Source organism: Doryrhamphus excisus, linkage group LG15, assembly GCF_037039965.1.
Source record: "Doryrhamphus excisus strain RoL-2023G ecotype Guam linkage group LG15, RoL_Dexc_Guam_v1.1, whole genome shotgun sequence".
In the NCBI taxonomy this organism is placed as follows: domain Eukaryota; kingdom Metazoa; phylum Chordata; class Actinopteri; order Syngnathiformes; family Syngnathidae; genus Doryrhamphus; species Doryrhamphus excisus.
Window position 1 is genome coordinate 4,755,640 of NC_136371.1, and position 21,298 is coordinate 4,776,937.

General features: G+C 41.9%; 1 protein-coding gene and 1 long non-coding RNA gene across 14 annotated transcripts in view; one reads left to right on the forward strand and one right to left on the reverse strand.

Annotated features, from left to right (window-relative positions):
- The window catches only part of LOC144901732 (uncharacterized), a 50,477-nt gene that overhangs the window by 27,052 nt on the left and 2,127 nt on the right, over positions 1-21,298 (forward strand). Inside the window, exons 3-4 of one of the 2 annotated variants that reach the window (XR_013629807.1) lie at positions 15,102-15,273; positions 17,876-17,986. This is a non-coding gene — a long non-coding RNA (uncharacterized LOC144901732). The remainder of the gene's footprint in view (positions 1-15,101; positions 15,274-17,875; positions 17,987-21,298) is intronic. The other variant, XR_013629808.1, reaches the window with a different exon arrangement.
- The window catches only part of LOC131104684 (nuclear receptor coactivator 3-like), a 49,616-nt gene that overhangs the window by 20,428 nt on the left and 7,890 nt on the right, over positions 1-21,298 (reverse strand). For 3 of the 12 annotated variants that reach the window (XM_058052154.2, XM_058052155.2, XM_058052148.2), the window contains exon 2: positions 1,195-1,275. The exons of 2 other annotated variants lie outside the window; for them this stretch is intronic. The gene's annotated coding sequence lies outside the window, so the exon portion shown is untranslated. Of the gene's footprint in view, positions 1-701; positions 799-1,194; positions 1,276-12,962; positions 13,130-18,288; positions 18,389-21,298 lie in introns of all 12 variants that reach the window. 7 more of the 12 variants (XM_058052145.2, XM_058052147.2, XM_058052150.2 and 4 more) reach the window with 6 other exon arrangements.

Genomic DNA, 21,298 nt, shown 5'->3' on the forward strand with positions numbered 1-21,298 from the left:
AGATGAAAAATAAATAAACTAAACAAGAATAAAGAAAATCAATCAATCAGTAATAAATAAATAAATAAAATAATAATAATAATAAAACGGCAAATAATAAAAACTCAAGAAACCACATATAGTTGGTGGGTAGACAAATTATTATTTAAATTAAATAATAAATTAAATTAAATTCAGATTAAAATGAACAAAGCATTATTAGAGCCCTGTAGACATGACAAAACACGACTATAGTCACATTTATACTCTTTTTATTTACAACATATTGCGCAACTGCAGGGTCTTGAGACACATGCTAACTCGCAAACTAGAGAGCTAGCGACCTAAACGGTAGCCTCCAAGTTATTTCCTTTAAACTTAAAAAGCCAAAAACTTACCACTTCCACACGGATAGGGAGCATAACTATTAACAGTTATTTAACCTTTAACATGAACATTAATCAAACGTAATAATTTTTTCTGGGTACATGATACCATACAGCATCCATATCAAACTTGCGCGGGCCGCACTAACATTAAACTTTCATATCAAGGCGGGGGCCTCAAACTAGTGTCCTGCGGGCCACATTTGGCCCGCGGGGCCGCGTGTTTGAGACCGCTGCTTTAAGGTGTATGTGCAGTGCTCATGCAACGTCCAAAAATAATGTATGCAAAAATAAGCTTTTTTTTGTGTCTAAATGCAATTCAATCCATTTCTTCACCTGTTATCTGTGCGGCGACAGAGCATGGACAACACCTCGTGAAGCAAAGTGTTAGTGTAGTATGGTTAAGTCTGCGCACGCGCTCCTGTGGTGTCACCTGCAGACGGAGGTAAAAGATTAATGCTCTCCTTCGGCTACAGTGGCAGGCACAGCACAAAAAAAAATAATTTGATTCCTCCTCCTGTGTCGATGCCGCTTTCCTTACACCTCATTTTTTCCATCTGCCTGAAAAGCATCCTCTTTTGTTTCCCCTCATGTTTGCGCCGCTACTGAACGATCCCCACCTCCCATCTTGTAAACCGTGAAAACATCCAAAAAGACTCAAACCCACCAAAAACACCTCCATAATACATTAGCATTAGAAAACAAATGCAGCTCTCTGTATTTCAGGACGGGATGTTGCAAGAATGTGGCAACAAAAAGAAACTGTCTCTGCTAAATGGCTCAACCTAGCTGGACGTTGCCATGCCAACCATATGGGATGATAGCCCACCTTGTGATAGTGCTGAGGCAATGGACAGATTCTCCCCCCACTCTCAGGGGGTGTGGTCCTATGGGGGTTGGTCAGTGGAATCTGGGCGTAAAAGAGAAAAACATAGTTGATATTAAGAAATATTTAATAAATATCATTTATTATTAGTCCCCAACACCTTATTTATTCAGGTTTTATCCCATTTTGAAACGACACCAGGCTAAGAATGAAAGCAAAAAAACAACAAATACACTCCATCCCTCCTTTTTGTATGCCGCTTATCCTCACTAGCGTTGATGGGGTATGCTGGAGCCTATCCCAGCTGTCTTTTTCGGCCAATCAGCAAATATCATATAACAGTAGTCAAAAACCAACACACACACACACACACAAAACAAAACAGATTATCAGGCTAATTTGTGCTCTAATCTCACAAGTACCTATGAGAGTAATTTGCGTCAATTTAAATCCTGATAAGAAACAATGTGTACAATATGTGTGTGTATTTTTGGTCACACTGGCTTGTTGTCGCAGCTTAAGTGCTCAACAATCACAGAAGAGATCCCGTGGGGGGGTGGGGGGTGGGGGGGCTGAGTGTGTAACCATGGAGAACGCTGGGCGTTTCCATGACACCCTGTCATCAGTAAAGCACACCACCAGGATGTCTCATATTCATTCGTCTGCTGTATTGAAGTGTGTGTGTGCGTGTGTGTGTAATAAGGAAATTGAACTAAAGGTTTCAGGACAAAGTGCATATTTACAAGCGAGCACTCCTTGCGTACACCTTTCCCAAAAGTGTGCGCCTAACTGCTGTAATGTGTTTACACGTGTGCATGTGCTTTCATATGCCATTGACCGTCAGTGACCTGACCGCTGGTTGCACTCATGATTAGGAGCAGATGGGGGCTGTCAGAATATGTGTGTGTGTGTGTGTGTGTGTTACAAGGAGGAGGGAAGCGGGCTGCTCCACTTTAGGTGATGTATGGGCTCTAACACGCTAACAAAAGACCCTCTTTCAAACCTGTGTTTCTTATTAATTGAGAGCGGAGACAAATAGAGCCGGAGACGGCCATCTTAAGCGCACACGAAAGAGAGCGTGTTGATTACTGCTCCTCGTGCTAACTTTGAAACAGCCATGAAAAGTGGGGTGAATAAAAAGGTTAGTTTACGTGGCCTGGGGTGCCGCTCATACAAGGCTTACCGATTTAGCGGCGGATGCCTTTCACGTCATCACAAGCATGTTTACGTCAATTACTCATCACAGAGGTGCCTTGCAATGCTGCCTGAATGTTTACATGCGTGCATTTCACCGCTGCACTTGAGCAATAAATACCTTACAACAGCATCTTCCGCTTGTAAAGGAGGTTTAAAGATGCAATAAAGACACGGCCAGTTTACAGTTTAGTGGAGATGTTCATACAGAAGCCACGAAGTGCGTTATTAGGGTGCTTTTCAGAACATATACAGTACACATATGTTCAGAAAAGCTGAAATAACTCAGCAGCAAGTAGCTAATGTATTACTTTTTACAAGTGAACTTATAAACATTAATATGTAATGGCATATGTTGCATGGGTGAGACATAAATAAATCATTTATCAGTTGCAATTACAGGAATTTTTGATCTGTACAATTTTTTTGTGATGCAAATGTATTACTCTTTAGAATGCATATTGGTTTATTTTATTTGAATACATTAAAACAGTCCGTTTTGGCAGGAAGCATAAATCAAAGGAAATAAAGCGGTAATAAGTGCAGATTCTGGAAAATCTAAAACGTTTTTTTTTGCGGGTTATTGTGTGTAGCTGCTCTACAGCAGTCCACAACTCAATACAAAGGGTGGAAAAATGAGCATAATAGGTCCCCTTTAATACATGATACATTTTACACCGCTTGGTGTTAGGGTTCTAATGATCTGTAGTCAGCACCTGACCAGACCTGTAAGATGACAGATATTAATTTGACAAAATATAAGACCGAACTCCGCATTTTCACACTTGCTACTGCTCACACAGTTGATTTTTATTGAATCATAATCCCGTATTCTATCCTCTTATTACATTCAAATCCATGTGAATCCCTTATCAAACCTGATTAGATTTCATCTCAAACATCTGCTATCGGAAGTTAAAAATAACAAAAACTCCAGGATTGACTCCAGATCTTTAATCACCTTTTGTTTGCTGAGGTAGTAGATGTCTTGCTACTTTTAAGTACTGTTTTCAACCTGTAGCTATCTGAAAAGAGATGAAAGAAAAATCGGATGCTAAATACAATGAAAGAAATTAATATAATTAATATTATGTGCAGGCTGCACGGCGGTCGAGTGGTTAGCGCACAGACCTCACAGCTAGGAGACCAGGGTTCAATTCCACCCTCGGCCATGTTCTCCCCGTGCATGCGTGGGTTTTCTCCGGGTACTCCGGTTTCCTCCCGCATTCCAAAAACATGCTAGGTTAATTAGCGACTCCAAATTGTCCATAGGTATGAATGAATGGTTGTTTGTCGAAATGTGCCCTGTGATTGGCTGGCGACCAGTCCAGAGTGTGCCTGTACTCTTGCCTGAAGACAGCTGGGATAGGCTCCAGCACCCCCGCGACCCTCGTGAGGAAAAGCGGTAGAAAATGAATGAATGAATATTATATGCAACTGGACAGGAGTTATGTTTCTGTTGTTTGATGCTGCTTAGCGATAAGGAGGAAGTTAACAGTACTACAACACATTGACATCCAACCATTCATTTTCTGTGCCACTTATTCTCACGGGGGTTGCAGGCATGCTGGAACCTATCCCAGCTGTCTTTGTGCGAGAAATGGGGTACACCCCGGACTCACAGTCATTCAGACTCACATTCATACCTATGGACAATTTATAGTCGCCAGTTTACCAAGCATGTTTATGGAAATGTGTGAGGAAACCGGAGTACCCGGAGAAAACCCACACATGCACGGAGAGAGCGGGGAATTGAACATTGGTCTCCTAGCTGTAACCACTCGTCCACTTAATATGTGTTCAAACATTTAAATTCAACACTGGATCCTACTAGTCTCCCTTTTATGTCTTGATTTTCCTGTGTCCATCTGTGTTGAGGGTGAAAAAGAGCTTGCCAGGGTACTGAAACACTGAAGAACACTTCGAAGCAGCATTGTGTATACTTGGGGTGACTGGTGCTTCATCTAGCAATGACACTGGAGTAAAACAGGAGACAAGCCACATGTTCACTCTTTGCCTTTGCTGAAGAGGATAATTAAAAAAAAAAACCAACAACTCCACATCCAAAGCTAGCCTGTGTACACGAGGAACTACCAAAGACGGGAGAAAGCTGAAGAAGATTTTCTACTCGATCAAAAAAAAGTCTTGAACCAAAGCCATTTTCATGCTGAAAACTCATCAGAAACTGCTTCCAAGATGAGTGACAAAGTGAGTGTGAACTTTCCATCATTAGACCAATTACTGCGATTGCAGCACGTAACCTGCTACTTCCAACCTCACACTTCGTAGAGGAAGAAAGCATCTGCCTTGTTCAAGTCTTACAGTAGCATTTGCATATTCAAAAACAGGAAATATGTGTTTCTATGAGTCACTGTTTCCAAGAAGGTAAAAGGAAGACAAACGCCACCGCTTAGCAGATGAGCAGTGGACCATTTTGAGTTCTTCTTTGTCTTTGAGCTTTTCCCTTCAGGGGTCGCCACAGCAAATCAACCGCTTCCAACCCTGTCTTCTCCATCTGTCTCTCTCACACCATCTTCCATTATGTCCTCCTTCACTACATCCATAAACCTCCTCTTTGGGCTTCCTCTACACCTCCAACCTGGCAGCTCTAAACCTACCAATATATTCACTATCTCTCCTCTGGACATGTCCCAACCATCTCAGTCTGGCCTCTCTGACTTTACCTCTAACATGTAATGTCCATCTGATGTACTCGTTCCTGATCCTATCCATCCTGGTCACTCCCAATTAGAACCTCAGCATCCTTATCTCTGCTACCTCCAGTTCTGATTCCTGTCTCTAGACCAAACAACATGGCTGGTCTCACCACAGTTTTCTATACCATTTTGAATAGTTACGCATAAAATACGTAATAAATAAATATGTAATAATAAATTGTTATGAATAGAAATCATATAAACAATAGAAATAGGCATACATAGTTATTATGTTTGTACCTTGCCGCTTAATCCATTGTTTACACTCACGAGCAACTGTTAGCTTTGAGCACCCGTTTGCTGTGCCGAGATCCCCGCGAAGATACGCAGGAGGAGCATTAGGTACATACAAAATGAATGTCCGATCAGATATTACATATATTATAAAAACAATAACCCAGTATATGGACTCTCATCTAAAAAGCTACTAAACAACCAAAGTATGTATGATCTGTGCTGATATCGGATCAATATTGGTATTGGCCATATTCAAGGCTGCAATATTAGAATCGGAATTAGAAGTGCAAAAGTATCAAGACACCCATATCGATGTGAAACATGAACAAAAGCACAAACCAAACTTTATATGAGTGGGGAATAACAAACAAGGAAGCAGATCCCCGAGTATGAGGAAAGGAAGTTAATATTGCATGCATTAAATAGTATCTTCACTGAACTTTAATCTCACATTTCAACAGCTACTCTTTTCTTGAGCAACATCATTTTGCCACGTGAGGACACGGCACAAAAGGAACTGACGCATTCTTGTGTAAGCGTGCCAGGGAAATAAGTCTGATAAGATAAACAACCTAAAGCTCAGCTGTCACCTTCAGCTGACCCAGGAAGACAACACACAAAAACACGAGTACCAACTTTGCGTTTGCAGCAATATTGTCGTTAAATTGTTTATTTTCTCCAACTTTATTGTTCAAAGTTCATAGATAACACACTACACCTAGACAGTGACTAGAGTGAGCTAATCAAATGCCTGTCCGTAATGTAAACCTCTAGATCAGGGGTCTCAAACACGCGGCCCTTCGGCCAAATGTGGCCTGCAGGACACTAGTTTGAGGCCCCCGCCTTGATATGAAAGTTTAATGTTAGTGCGGCCCGTGCAAGTTTGATATGGATGCTGTATGGTATCATGTACCCAGAAAAAAATTATTACGTTTGATTAATGTTCATGTTAAAGGTTAAATAAGTGAAGTGGTAAGAAGTGGTAAGTTTTTGGCTTTTTAAGTTTAAAAGGAAATAACTTGGAGGCTACCGTTTAGGTCGCTAGTTTGCGAGTTAGCATGTGTCTCAAGACCCTGCAGTTGCGCAATATGTTGTAAATAAAAAAAGTATAAATGTGACTATAGTCGTGTTTTGTCATGTCTACAGGGCTCTAATAATGCTTTGTTCATTTTAATCTGAAAAAAAATAATTTGTCTACCCACCAACTATATGTGGTTTCTTAAGTTTTTATTATTTGCCGTTTTATTATTATTATTATTATATTTATTTATTACCGATTGATTGATTTTCTTTATTCTTGATTTGTTTATTTATTTTTCATCTTATTTTGTGTAGAGATTGTGTTAAGATATTTGAGAACAGTGGAATGTTTTATCAGAGCTTTTCTTGTAGAAAATCGGAACCAAAGCAAAGTTTATTCATTTTTCTGTTTTTAATTTAAAAAAAAAAAAAGAAAACCTGATGCGGCCCAGTCTCACCCAGACCCTAGCTCCAGTGGCCCCCAGGTAAATTGAGATTGAGACTTCATCAAAACGTTATGCTCCTTTGTAACAAGTTTAAAAACTGACAAGACTGCACAGTCGAGCGGTATAGTAAGTGAAACAAAAAGGCCTCAATGGAAGACATCAATTATGCAGGGGCTGCACATTATGATAGCATGGAGGACCATTTCTGGGAGTTAATTAACACTGAGCTGAGAGGCATGGCTGTCATATCTCAAAGCGATGGATGACATGAGCTTCGGTGACTCGAGGGTACAAGCTTTGATATAAATTTGAGTTAGAAAAAAAAACAAAACAAGGCGCTTCCTATATTGTTGTTAAGCATAAGCATATCAAGGCGATATAAGCACAGGGAAAAGGGGGGAAGGGGCAATTTCCAGTCCAATTAGTGCAGCACATCAATCAATAAACCACTCCCTTTTATCTCAAGTGATGCTCGTTTTGCGACCATGGCAACAATATGGCACAATTACACAAGTACTTCATTTACGGGAGACGATAATCTACTGCTTTGTGTCCATTTATGAATTTATTTTTAAAAATGTATATTATAAACAGTTAAAACGACATTTACGGATTCCCAACCCACCATATGTACACCGATTTTGCGAGCTGCACACCCGTTCCCTCATGCATACAGCATGGCTTTTTAAAATGTCAAAATAAACACCGCACGATAAAATCCCTGTGTAGTATCTATATAATTGTTTAGTTGCAACACTGACCTTTCCACTTGAATGACATGTAATTCAGCCTAAAGGCTTTTTTTTTATGTTCTGCTATGTGCTTGAGAAAGGGCTGACGGGGAGGGGGTCTTCAGCTGCCTGCAAGCTGAAAACACGCTGCTAAATGGCTCAGTGTCCTCTGCATGTGTGTCCTTTTGAAAAGGGAACTACAAGCATATTCTGGGATTGATTTCAGGTGGTGCTCATTTTACGAGGTTTCATGGTTACGTATATACTCCCATAAATTATGAATACTGTACAAAAAAGTTATTTTCAGTATGTTTTAAAATGAAAATGTATCCATTACCAAAATAGTTAATTAGATAATCCATTAATCAGCGACTCATCAATTAATTGTTGCAGCTATTGTCACAACCTGACTAGTTTGAATCCATTACAAATGCACTTAAAATTAAGTAAATACTTAATAGTCCCTATTAAATCCATAAGCTGTGTCATGTTTTGCGGGTCCATACTATTTTTCTTTAGTGGAGGAGGGGGCAAAATGACTCTTGATAGTAAAGGTTGCCGACCCCTGCCCTGACCCTGGACCGAATCAATATGAACCAAACACAAGCAGTTAGGGTTTTGTCCACAATATATTAGAAAAGACGCAAAAATGTCATTGTTTTTCAAAGTCAAAGTTCTGATATGTTTGAATATCTTGTTTTACATAAAACACAAAAATGGCATTGAAGATGTTGCTACCATCCAAGACTAGATGTTCGGCGACTACCAAACAACGGAGGTTAAAAACACTGCCTGTCACCCACACATGAAACAATGTTCTAATCTTGTCTCTTGAAAACGAGCTTTAATTTCATGTTGTGCTTTGCTTTGTTTTATTCACAATATATAAATAAATACAGTAGTTAAATAAACACCAGGTTTGTGGGAATACAAGCCGTGGTCTGTGGGGTTGAAAAGGGTTGGGCACCCCCTGGTGTAGTGCATATTCGACCAGTAACTCCCAACCCCCCTATTTTTGGACAGTATGGGGAAAAAAGACGAATGGTGTACAGTACATCACATAGAGCTGCACAGACACGAACGAGCACGCTCTTGGTAGAGCATCTAAATCACATTCGCTGCCTGCTTGTCATCCATCACTCCCACAGACAAAATAACATGGCGGCCAGGCAGGGAAACTGCACGACAACATGCACAGCGTCAGTGTCAGTCAGCACACTTTAATGCATATACAGTAACTGTACTTAACATTTACCGGGTTAGAAACCACCTTTCATTCACATGGACCTGGCTTATGGTTATGGTAATGGTAATGGTTTTATTTCATTTGAACATGCATCAGATTACAATTGAATTCATCCCATAATCAGTTCACAGTTCCACATGTCCAAAAGGAGTAGGAAGAAGCAAAGTTAATTAAATCCTACCCCTCCATCTGGTACTTTTACAATCAGTAACTGTTACATTTGTTCACTTCCTGCTTTCCATAATACAGTTTAAGGTTTTTTTTGTTGTTTTTTTTTTAAATAATGCTCCTCGTGCCGAAGTACGATATGACCATATGGTGATATGACCATCCAATAATGGGTACCATAGTAACTGTCAATATAGTGATATATATATATATATATATATATATAGCACATCATGACTGGTTCAAGACTCTTCATTCTTGTATTTAGCAAACATCAACTGCTTGTATTGTTTCTTGAATTGGCTTACAATCAGTAACTGTTACATTTGTTCACTTCCTGCTTTCCATAATACAATTTAAGGGTTTTTTTTGTTAATAATGCACCTCATACCAAAGTACAAGTATAATGGGTACCATAGTAAGTCATAGTAGTCAATATAGTGATATATATAGGACATCATGACTGGTTCTATAACTGTAACTGTTACATTTGTTCACTTCCTGCTTTCCAAAATACATTTTTTTTAAATAATGTACCTCGTACCGAAGTACAAGGTGATATGACCATACAGTGACATTATGTGTACCATAGTAAGTGTCAATATAGTGATATTTATAGACTGGTTCAAGACTCTTCATCATTGTATTTAGCAAACATCAACTGCTTGTATTGTTTCTTGAATTGGCTCATTGTTGTGCATTGTTTGAGTTCATGTATATAAGTTCAATATTTTGTTCATTGATTGATTATCAATCAATTTTGCCATTAAAGGCACTCATCAAACAGTGTGGGAAGACCCATTTTTCCTCTCCCGTGATTCGACAGTAAGGGTGCACCCCCTCACCTAATGGGAGTGGTGTGTGTGTGTGTGTTTTCAATCTAAAAGGCTGTCTCCTGGGTGAGGTAATTAGCTGGCAGAGTACAGAAGGGGGGTGGGTGAAATGAAGAGGAAGGCTCCAAGATAGATACAGCCTTCCAAAACCGCGACGCATGCCATACATTACGAGGCCATATGGTGCCCCTCGCTGCGAGGAATCAGGAATCGGCAGAGAAACGCTGCTCAACTCGACTCGTACCGTCTCCGCTCCCCAACCCCTTTTCTCCAGTAGCGTCTGTTTAAGTCAATAACATCCGCTGTCTCATCTCCTAACTCAGCAGTGATATTATCCTACTCATCCTCCTGCAGCTTCGTTTTTTTTATCTCATCTCGTACACCCGTTTTCAATCTCGGCCGGACCTCGGCTCATTGTGGCCTTTAATCTCAGCCAAAAAGGATTAGTTCAATCGCATTATAACCTGATGGTTCCTCTCTGTGCCACCTGAATGATGATAGGAATGTGCATGTGGAGAACAACAACAGGATGACAGGTATTGCTTATATAGTATCAGCATGTCTGCAAAGAGACGTTTAAGAGACGTTCATTTTCAATAAAAAAAAAAAATCAGCCTGCTTTAACACACATACACAAACCGGACCCCCACCCAGGGTGTTTTGATGTGTAATGAGAGAAACCATTACCAGTAAAAATGGGCTCTTCCCGCCCCACTGCTCAGCAGTCAGAGCGGCGGTTACAGGGTCTATTTATACATCCGCTCCTCAGATTTTCTTTACCGTGGAGCAGTGTGTGTGTGTGTGTGTGTGTGTGTGTGTGTGTGTGTGAGAGAGAGCGCGAGTGTGGCACACGCTCAAGTACATTCCTCATGCCCTTCTCTCCCCATGTCTTCCTCTGCCGCTTCTCTCGCTATGTCTGTACTCCCATCCCCCCTCTCCGCTTGTCTCCTCCCCCTCTGTACCCCCCCCCCCCCCACACACACACACACACAGCTTTTTCCTGCTCCCTCCCTCCTTTCCTCTCGCTCATCAGACTACATGCAGCAAGGCACAAATTCATTGGGGATAGAGAAACAGAAACAGAGCTGGAACCATAAGAGGGGTGTGTGTTTGGGGGGGGTGATACTTTGCACCGAAAGGAAGCAAAAAAGTACAGCTAACGATGGAATAACCGGGGCTGAGGGGAGGAGGAAGGGGATGGAAGCTGACTCTCGCTACAGTGATGGGCGTTCCTATGCCGGCTCCTGCGAGGTCAAAAGTTTACCATGGTTTTAATTTCACCTTTCCTCAGCCAATCAGAGCGAGTCTCTTGGCTGCTACGGGAACTTTGACCCACACACAGAATTTCACTGTAAAAATCCACCGCCGGTGTTTTGCCTTCAACTCAAATGATTATTTCTTCACTGATTAGTATTTTTATATTGATTAATATATCATAAAGAACACTAGCAATGCACGAGTTTACACCAATGCCAAGTGAAAATACAGTCATATAGTAATATAGTAGCATGTATAATATAATAGTATTTTGATCAACTGCAGAGACACACCCCGGTTACTACCAGCGTGCTCCGCAGCAGGGTGCATACGTGTGTATGTGTGTGTGCGTGCTGTTGGAAATTGCATGTGAGGTAAGAGTGTGTGTCTTGGAAGGGGGAGGAGGCTGCAGTTTGATCATAGCATCAGGAAGGGGAGGGGTGGCTCTGCAAAGTGAGCAAGCAGAGTCAGCATGGCTGTTGAATGGAAATGCTTCAAGCCTGTGTGTATTTATGTGTGTTTTCAATTGCCTCTCCACCTCATACTTTGTGTGTGTGTGTGTGTGTGTGTGTGTGTGTGTTTGATTAATTTAACAGCCACGGCCACAGAAGCTACCTGTTGTTTAATACAGAAGAGGGCTACAGTTCAAGTATTGGTGGCTAAAATGTGACATATGATCACCAAAACTGCAGTTATCCTGAATATATCCAGACAGTTTGTATTGTATGTCACGGCTCAAACAGAGTATTACAACATATTGTATGCTAATTGGAGAAATTTTCAACATTACCCAAAAAACACGCTAACCAGGGTGGATGCTAACTGAGGTTCCATCATATTGCCATTTTCCTGCATGTCTGTCTTCCTTGTCCTTCCTTGCTTTATAGAACAACAGCCTTCTATAAGATGGAGTGAGACCTCTTGTCAGTCATACAGTTGCTTTGTCTTTGACGGGGAGGTAGGGCTGCTAGCATACACACACAGAAAAATCAAACAGTGTATTAACAAGACAATGAGTCGCGTGCCATATTGTATGCTAATCGGAGAAATTTTCAACATTACCCAAAAAACACGCTAACCAGGGTGGATGCTAACTGAGGTTCCATCATATTGCCATGTTCCTGCATGTCTATCTTCCTTGTCTCATCCTGACTACCAAAGAAACAGAAATAGAATTCACTATGTGAGTTGGTTCAGCACCTAGATGCTTCATAGAACAACAGCCTTCTATAGGATGGAGTGAGACCTCTTATACATCTTAGTCATACAGTTGCTTTGACTTCGACGGGGAGGTAGGGCTGCGAGCATACACACACAGAAAACTCAGAGTATTAACAACACGATGAGTCGCGTGCAGTATTGAATGCTAATCCGAGAAATTTTCAACATTAACTAAAAAACATGCTAACCAGGGTGGATGCTAACTGAGGTTCCACCATATTGCCATGTTCCTGCATGAAAAACATTAGACAGTACGAATTGCCTGTGGGCGAAATACATGACAAAAGGCAATTCCACAACTACAGAATGAAAGATGACATATTAAAGGATATATTGCAGTATTATATGTATAACATTAGTGGTTGAGTTAGTATCAAAAAATGTTGACAGTAATATTGTTTAGCATCAATTTCTGGGAATAAACGTTTGTTTATACAGTCATATTTTTTCCATTGTACTTTTCTTAAAATGAATGTTAAAATCTTGTCTCATTTTGTGAGTTGGGTGTCACAACGTCTAATATCAAAGTATAATCTGTCCAGAAGATCAGTGGTGCTCTTAAAAAGGTTTGATTAATTCAGTACATTTTTAAAAATGAATTGAAAGTCCAATTCCCGATGAAGAGAGACAAAAGCTTAGCCTCTCTCTGACCAGTAACAACGAATAAAAGGTCTTCTCTGTGTTTCACATAGACATATTACCTTACATCTCAGTCTTTCTGCGTCAGTGGGTTTCCATCAATCCTTCTCCAATTTTGGCCCCTTTTCTAACCAGTTCTCAGGTCTCAATGGGGGAGCGGGGAAGCTCAGCGGGCGTGTGACACTCAGGGACGGTTGGTAATGTTGTTGAAGGTCGGCGTTGACAGCAACTGATGGCATGGTAAGAGGAACATTTTATCAGTCTAACGTTTTTTTCTTTCTGATTGAGTATCAGGTAAATAATGCCTCGCAGCCACAAGATCCATGTGAGGTGCTTTTTGTTCTTCTATTTATCCTTTTCATGACAACATGGAAGCAGGAGTCTATCCCAGCTGACTTGAAGTCAGAGATACCTTAGACTGATTGCCTGACACAAATAAAAACCTGACACCACCACCAAATTATCAAATAAATCTAACAAAGATCTGAATAAAGAAATGAAATGACCAAAATTTTGTGGGTGTAATTGAATGCAATATTATGTAGTGGGCAGTGGATTAATTATTGGTTACCATTTATGGTGACTGTTGGTTGACGCTAACTCCACACAATAAATCTCCATATGAATAAATCACCTTATTTCAGAACATATCCCACTTTCCACTATCCCACTTTTGTGAAACCAGATCACGGGGAAGTTGAGCAAGGATAACCAAGATCCAAGATCAATTTCTATGCCGCTTATCCTCACTAGGGTCGCAGGGGCGCACTGGACGGGTCAACAGCCAATTGCAGGGCACATATAGACAAACAACCGTCTCTAATGTGGGGGGAAAACCATGCATGGAGAGAACATGTAAACTCAAAAAAAGTCTGAATTACCTCTATTCTGCATTATGCATTATATTGCATAGCAACTCTATCAATGGAAAACGCTATGGAAACACGGATACCAGAGGAAACCCGCCATCTCTTGTCCATTTGGACAGTTGAACGTGTGCCGAAGAAATATGTAACGGCGAGATGGCTTAAGATCGTGAGAGCACAATAATGGGTGTAAATACTATCCCGCTGTTAACGTTAGCATGCTAGCTTGCTAGTGTCAAATGAATGAAGCCTCACCAGAGTCGCCACCCTCCCCTTAATTTGCTTATTTGATAGCAAATTAGTTTAATTGTAAACCGATAGTCACGTATGGCATCACATGTATTGCGCAGCTTTTTGGTTTCCTATACTTTTATCTTTCTGTCAGAAAACAATGGTGTCGGGATGGATCAGCCTCCCCTTACTACTATTTTTGCGCCTTTATATTGACATTGTTCCCATCTGAACACCACCGGACAGAGCTAAAGGTCGACCCAGAAGTGTCCTGGAGTTAAATTATTAATGACTTGTTTTCTTTTTCCACCCTGCCCCCTTGCTCATCCTCCTCATCTGTACAGTCTTTCTTTCCGATTGGTGTTTACTCATGCTGCCCTCCTTTTATCACACCATCCAAGCCGTCTCCTTTGACCATTCTGCCTCTACACCCTTTGCGTTCTAGTCGGTGCCGTGGATGGATCCTGTACAATTTGTGTCACAATCAAATCTACACGGAGTGAATGGCGTCGCTTGTTAATTAACTTTTTGCACTTCATTATTTCTACTGAGGCGGGCTCTTCTGGGGGAAGTGAGCTAAGAAAACAAAATGAAAATAGAGAAACGCTCATCGTTATTGGCCGTACTTTTGGTTTTAGCCATTCAACTGTGACATCTATCATTAAGGACAGAGCATCCTTTCTGATTGGATGTATATTCAAATATGGATGAATACTGATGCTAGACAGTTGGCCCAAACAATAGCCGTTAAAAAGCCCCTTGAGAAAGATATCACCGCATCTTTTTTTTCTCAGATTGCATGAAATCAATATTTATATTCTGGTCCCCTTCCCCCGCAAAGAGACTGTCACGGTTGTTTACTACGATGCAGATCTCACTGGACTAACAAGTTTGTTGTGAAAAGGCAAAAAAAAAAGAAGAAAGGGGAGTGGAGAGCCAGCGATAAAGAGCTGATCCAAACCAAAGATGCACCCTATGTTTCTTTCCATCTGCTAGCATGGCAGAATTGCATGCTAAATGCAGTAATTGTGCTGAGTGGTTATCAAGAGGTGGAATTCAGCACTTTGGTTGAAGCCTAAGCCAGTGTCTTGTCTTGTGTCACAGTGAGATTCCCAGCAAGTCATATCAGCTTCCGAGTCAAAGGCAAGCAGAAACAACTAAGAACCTCTGTGACATCACACCAGCGACTCTGCGAATCAGGAACGGAAGCGGAGAGACGGCCAATGGGATGGAAATTCACTTGGCCCGGCACGCTGCTCCAAATCAAGGTGATGAGGTGAATGCAGTGGACCTTGGCGTCTCCATCATACTATGCTGAAATGAGTGATGCTGCTGACACCCGGAGAGAGAGAGAAACTAGTGGAAGGAGATGAGCGTGTGTGCGTTAGGGGCAGAGCATTTGAGGAGGAGCGGCGGCAGAGGGGAAGGCAGGACGGGGTTGAACTGAGTTGAGGAGGTGGTCATGTCACAGGCGGGTTCAGGCAGAGTTGAAGCCGCTGCCTCGCTGGGGCTGCATCTGGTAACATTTACCTAAACGTCTGCCCTGTAAAGGTTTTTGTGTGTGCGTGTATGGGTACGTAAAAGACAAATCAAAGACATAAAGTTTTTACAATGGAAAATGAGTAAAAACACAGAACATCCCTTCCTTCAGCCATAACACCTTCCTCTGGGGACCCCATTTACAAGCAAATAGGGCTGGAACCATTATTCCAATAATTCCAGTACCTCGATTACTAAAAATATTAGATAGGATTAAAACTGTGCGGTAAGATGCACACACCTATCGAATTTTAAGTCGCTATGTTGTGTGGAACTCCATTGCAGAAATAGTTTTTTCTCATTTACTTGTTTGTTAATTTTTTATTGCGTGACTAAATGACTAGTAGCCTGCACGGTGGTCGAGTGGTTAGTGCGCCAACCTCACAGCTAGGACACCCGAGTTCAATCCCACCCTCGGCCATCTCCGGTTTCCTCCCACATTCCAAAAATATGCTAGGTTAATTGGTGACTCCAAATTGTCCATAGGTATGAATGTGAGTGTGAATGGTTGTTTGTCTATATGGGCCCTGTGATTGGCTGGCGACCAGTCCAGGGTGTACCCCGCCTCTCGCCCGAAGACAGCTGGGATAGGCTCCAGCACCCCGCAACCCTCATGAGGATAAGCGGTAGAAAATGAACGAATGAATAAATGACTAGTAGTCTGCACAGCGTATGAGTGGTTAGCACACCGACCTCACAGCTAGGAGACCAGAGTTCAATTCCACTCTCGGCCATCTCTATGTGGAGTTTGCATGTTCTTCCCGTGCATGCGTGGGTTTTCTCCGGGTACTCCGGTTTCCTTCCACATTCCAAAAAAACATGCTAGGTTAATTGGTGACTCCAAATTGTCCATAGGTATGAACGTGAGTGTGAATGGTTGTTTGTCTATATGTGCCCTGTGATTGGCTGGCGACCAGTCCAGGGTATACCCCGCCTCTCGCCCGAAGACAGCTGGGATGGGCTCCAGCACCCCCCGCGACCCTCGTGAGGATAAGCGGTAGAAAATGAATGAATGAATGAATGAATGAATTGTCTCCTTTTCAACTCGAGGCTAACTAGCAGTAGTGCTATGAAATAAAGCACTATACATATGGTCAATGTGGTGCAAATAGACGATAGTTGCTTCGCCGAGATGCTGCTTACAGCTGCAAGGAAAGACATCACTAGGAACTGGTACAGACTGGAACCTCCCACCCTGAATCAATGGCTGGACATTATAAAAAGAAATACAGACAATGGAGACACTGACTCATTTATTACTCCTGAAGAGAGTGGGGGCACAGGGCTGTACAGTGAGACTAATTCAGTTGCATATGAGAGTGGAAAAAATAAAGGAGCACGGATGCTCATCAAATAAGTCCATACAGAGTGAACAAATTACAGTACAATTTTAATGCACCTATATACATTCATCCATCTTCTGTACCGTATGCTGGAGCCTATCCTAGCTGTCTTCGGGCGAGAGGCGGGGTACACCCTGGACTGGTCGCACCAAGTATATACAGTCCCTGACATACATACCTGTAGAGCTAAGTAGCTATGTTATCAGATGGATACAGGAACGATATACTGTCCCATTCATACACAGGAAAGCTCCCCATTAGTAATATAATTGCATGTGACGTGATGTCATGTTATGTGACTGTATGTGTTGCTTACTACATGTATGTACAGGATGTATGAAGTATGCCACGCTACAGTATGTATGACACATTCATGTCATCCATAGTCATAGGGAGATGTAGGGTTAATGACTATCACTGTGTTTATATGCACAAGTGTATTATTGTGTATGTAATGGTAATGGTAATGGTTTTATTTCATTTGAACATGCATCAGATTACAATTGAATGCATCCCATAATCAGTTCACAGTTCCGCATGTCCAAAAGGAGTAGGAAGAAGCAAAGCTTATTAAATCCTACCCCTCCATCTGGTACTTTTACAATCAGTAACTGTTACATTTGTTCACTTCCTGCTTTCCATAATACAGGTTAAGGTTTTTTATTATATATTTTTTGGTTTAAATAATGCACCACATACCGAAGTAGGAGGTGATATGACCATCCAATGACATAATGTGTACCATAGTAAGTATCAATATAGTGATATATATAGCACATCATGACTGGTTCAAGACTCTTCATCCTTGTATTTAGCAAACATCAACTGCTTGTATTGTTTCTTGAATTGGCTCATCGTTGTGCATTGTTTGAGGGTCTCACTCAATCCATTCCATAGTTTGATTCCATGTTGTTTGAGTTTCAATTTTGTAATCTACAAAATTTCAAATTGCTCCTAATTTTTTGTTTTGTGGTTCTATTTTATTTATTTATTTAGGAGCACCCGAGCGCCTCGTGAAAAGCTAAGCGTACAGCCCTGTGGCGGCAAACAGGGAGAAGTGATCCCGAGGGATTTCGCAGCCATAAGAGAGGGATGGAGTGCTTGGAGGTAGATGACATAAACACATCATTTACTGCTTTATTGACAAAAATAAACATGTCAGTAGGACAGGTGGAGGTTTCGGTGCATGTTCACCAAACAGCATGTCACCAAAGTGCTTCCTGTTGGTCACTTTGGAGCTGGTTGTCACACACCCCCCCACTCCCACCTCTAGCATGCAGACTACAGTATGTGCAGCATGATGCTCAGTTCAGTGCTGGATGAACGACCTTGAGCAGGCGCGCAGGGTTGCGTTGCTGTGGCAACCAAGCCTCGTGCAACCAGTAACAGCTGGATGCAACAGCACTCACTGAATTTTTGCGGGAGTTCTCTCTTAACAAAACGACTCTTCCCTTCTTATTTTCGTTCTCCTCCTCTTCCCTTTCGTCACAGTCGGGCCATCTGTCAGCTCTATTGCACACAAACACACAAGAAAAATTGCTATCACTTACACAAAAGAATAAAGCCTGGTCACACGATAACTGGAACTCCAACTCAGCATCAGTACTGCGCTTCGGATATATGATTTTGTACTGTCTGTAATTACATACAAAAGAGTGAGAAAACGCTACCACAAGGAGAAGAAAACACCAAGAAGCAGGCACCGCAGACAACTAACAAACCCAAACTCGCACATAAAGGCATCGAGATGGCCACTTGACATTCCTCTCACAGAAAAATGAAGCGAGCGAAGGGAGACATGAGCCGAACCGATGAGAGGCAGGAAAAGTGAAGCAAACAAACTGAAAATAGTTGCCCTGAAGTTGTGCGCAGCCGCACTTCTTCCGTCATCGTTTTGCATGTCAACTTGGCACATAAATGTCTATTATTAGCTAGTTTCATGAATTAACCTAATTCCCAGACCACAACTACCGCCATGCATATATTCAGAAATCATTACTGCCACATGCAATTGTGAACTTCTTGATGATTTAGAAGTACTGTTAATTAATTATGGGTGTCCTGATCCAATATTGATATCGGATTATATCAACCTGCATATAAAATTAGAAATATTGGCGCTTTTATTGGATATAAACAATTCAGTCCAGACTCAGCCCCAGCATGTCAATCCAGCAGCAGTTGGATAGAGCCCACGTGGCCACAACAACAGCGTGTACTAACACGTTAACAGAGTAGCAAAGACTAGAAGTGATGTTGGTCTCATTAAAGTCTGAAAACGACAAAGCCGAGTGCAAAACATGCTATGCACAAGTTGCCCGTGGGTGGCACAGAACCGGGGAAGTTTAATACGACCAAACTCATCGCACAATTGAAGCTGTATGACACTGGAAACTGGGCGGCACGGCGGGTCGAGTGGTTAGCGCGCAGACCTCGCAGCTAGGAGACCGGGGTTCAATTCCACCCTCGTACATCTCTGTGTGGAGTTTGCATGTTCTCCCCGTGCATGCGTGGGTTTACTCCGGGTAACATGCTAGGTTAATTGGCAACTCCAAATTGTCCATTCCGTATGAATGTGAGTGTGAATGGTTGTTTGTCTATATGTGCCCTGTGATTGGCTGGCGACCAGTCCCAGGGTGTACCCCGCCTCTCGCCTGAAGACAGCTGGGATAGGCCTCCAGCACCCCCGCGACCCTCGTGAGGAAAAAGCGGTAGAAAATGAATGAATGAATGAATGAATGAATGACATTGGAAAATACAATCATGACAAGAAGTCATTAGCTATAACAGAAACGGTCAGTGGTGCTTAATTCAATGTATCTGCTACTACATTGTTGATAAATCTATACCACAGATGCATAAAGAAAAAACTGGGTCAGTTTTTCCTCATACCTACTGTTGCTGGTTGTTGTTCTCAACACTCCAACATAATGAATAAAAGTATGAATGATTCGATATTCGATATAATCCGATATTCAAGGTTGCAAAATTGGTATTGCAGTTATGATGCAATTCCCATATTTAACAAATACCTGCGTCAGTCACATACAGTAAACATCATGACATCATACCAGCGTAACCACTCCATACGTGTGCAGAAATTTGGCAGTAAATTCCCACACGGAAGCCAGACAGCACAGCAAGTATAAGTGCAACCCCCAAACAAAGCAGCTGGTGTCTACTTCTGGCTTATTCAAGTACCCGTTGCTTCAGAGAAAAACAAACATTAAAGTGTGAACGACAAATGCGCCACTAGACACGTGCGCTGATGCAAAGCTTGAGGAACAATCTCCCACTCTAGTGTGGGTGACACTTTGTAGCACTATCCTTAAGTATGGCTTGGCTCCATATTGGAATCAAGTATCCCACAGTGCATTCAAAAGTACTTTGCAGACTCAATTACTATATATATATACTCCACAAGTGGCGGCCGGGTAAATACATGGTAAGCATGCATATCTTAGTTGAATGATTAGTAGTCAATAGTTAATAGAGAATATATACATTTTTTTATGTCTTTTGTCTACCGCCTAGCCCCTAGGGGGGAGTTCATCCACACATACACTTTAGGAAACCCTTTCAAGCCATTAATGAGTCCATCAGTCTGCTTTGATCCGAGATGTTTTAATTGCATGCGAGCAATGAATTCATTAGCAGCACGGAGAAAATAATCTCAATCGCCTTCAAGAGGGTTTATAGGAGCTCCTATTGCCAACTTCGGCACAACCTGAAGGTCTGAGGGAACGTTCCCTTGTAGTCTTGGACACTTACTCTTATGATTTTATTCATTCATTCATTCATTTTCTACCGCTTTTTCCTCACGAGGCTGGCGGGGGTGCTGGAGCCTATCCCAGCTGTCTTTTTGGGCGAGAGGCAGGGTACACCCTGGACTGGTTGCCAGCCAACCACAGGGCACATATAGACAAACAACCATTCACACTCACATTCATACCTATGGACAATTTGGAGTCGCTAATTAACCTAGCATGTTTTTGGAATGTGGGAGGAAACCGGAGTACCCGGAGAAAACCCACGCATGCACGCGGAGAACATGCAAACTCCACACAGAAATGGCCAGGGGTGGAATCGAACTTGGGTCTCCTAGCTGTGTGTCCTACGCGCTCACCAATCGCCCACCGTGCAGGTCCCCAATATAATATTCATTCATTCATTTTCTACCGTTTTTTCCTCACGAGGCTGGCGGGGGTGCTGGAGCCTATCCCAGCTGTCTTTTTGGGCGAGAGGCGGGGTACACCCTGCACTGGTTGCCAGCCAATCAAAGGGCACATATAGACAAACAACCATTCACACTCACATTCATACCTATGGACAATTTGGAGTCGCCAATTAACCTAGCATGTTTTTGGAATATGGGAGGAAACCGGAGTACCCGGAGAAAACCCACACATGCACGGGGAG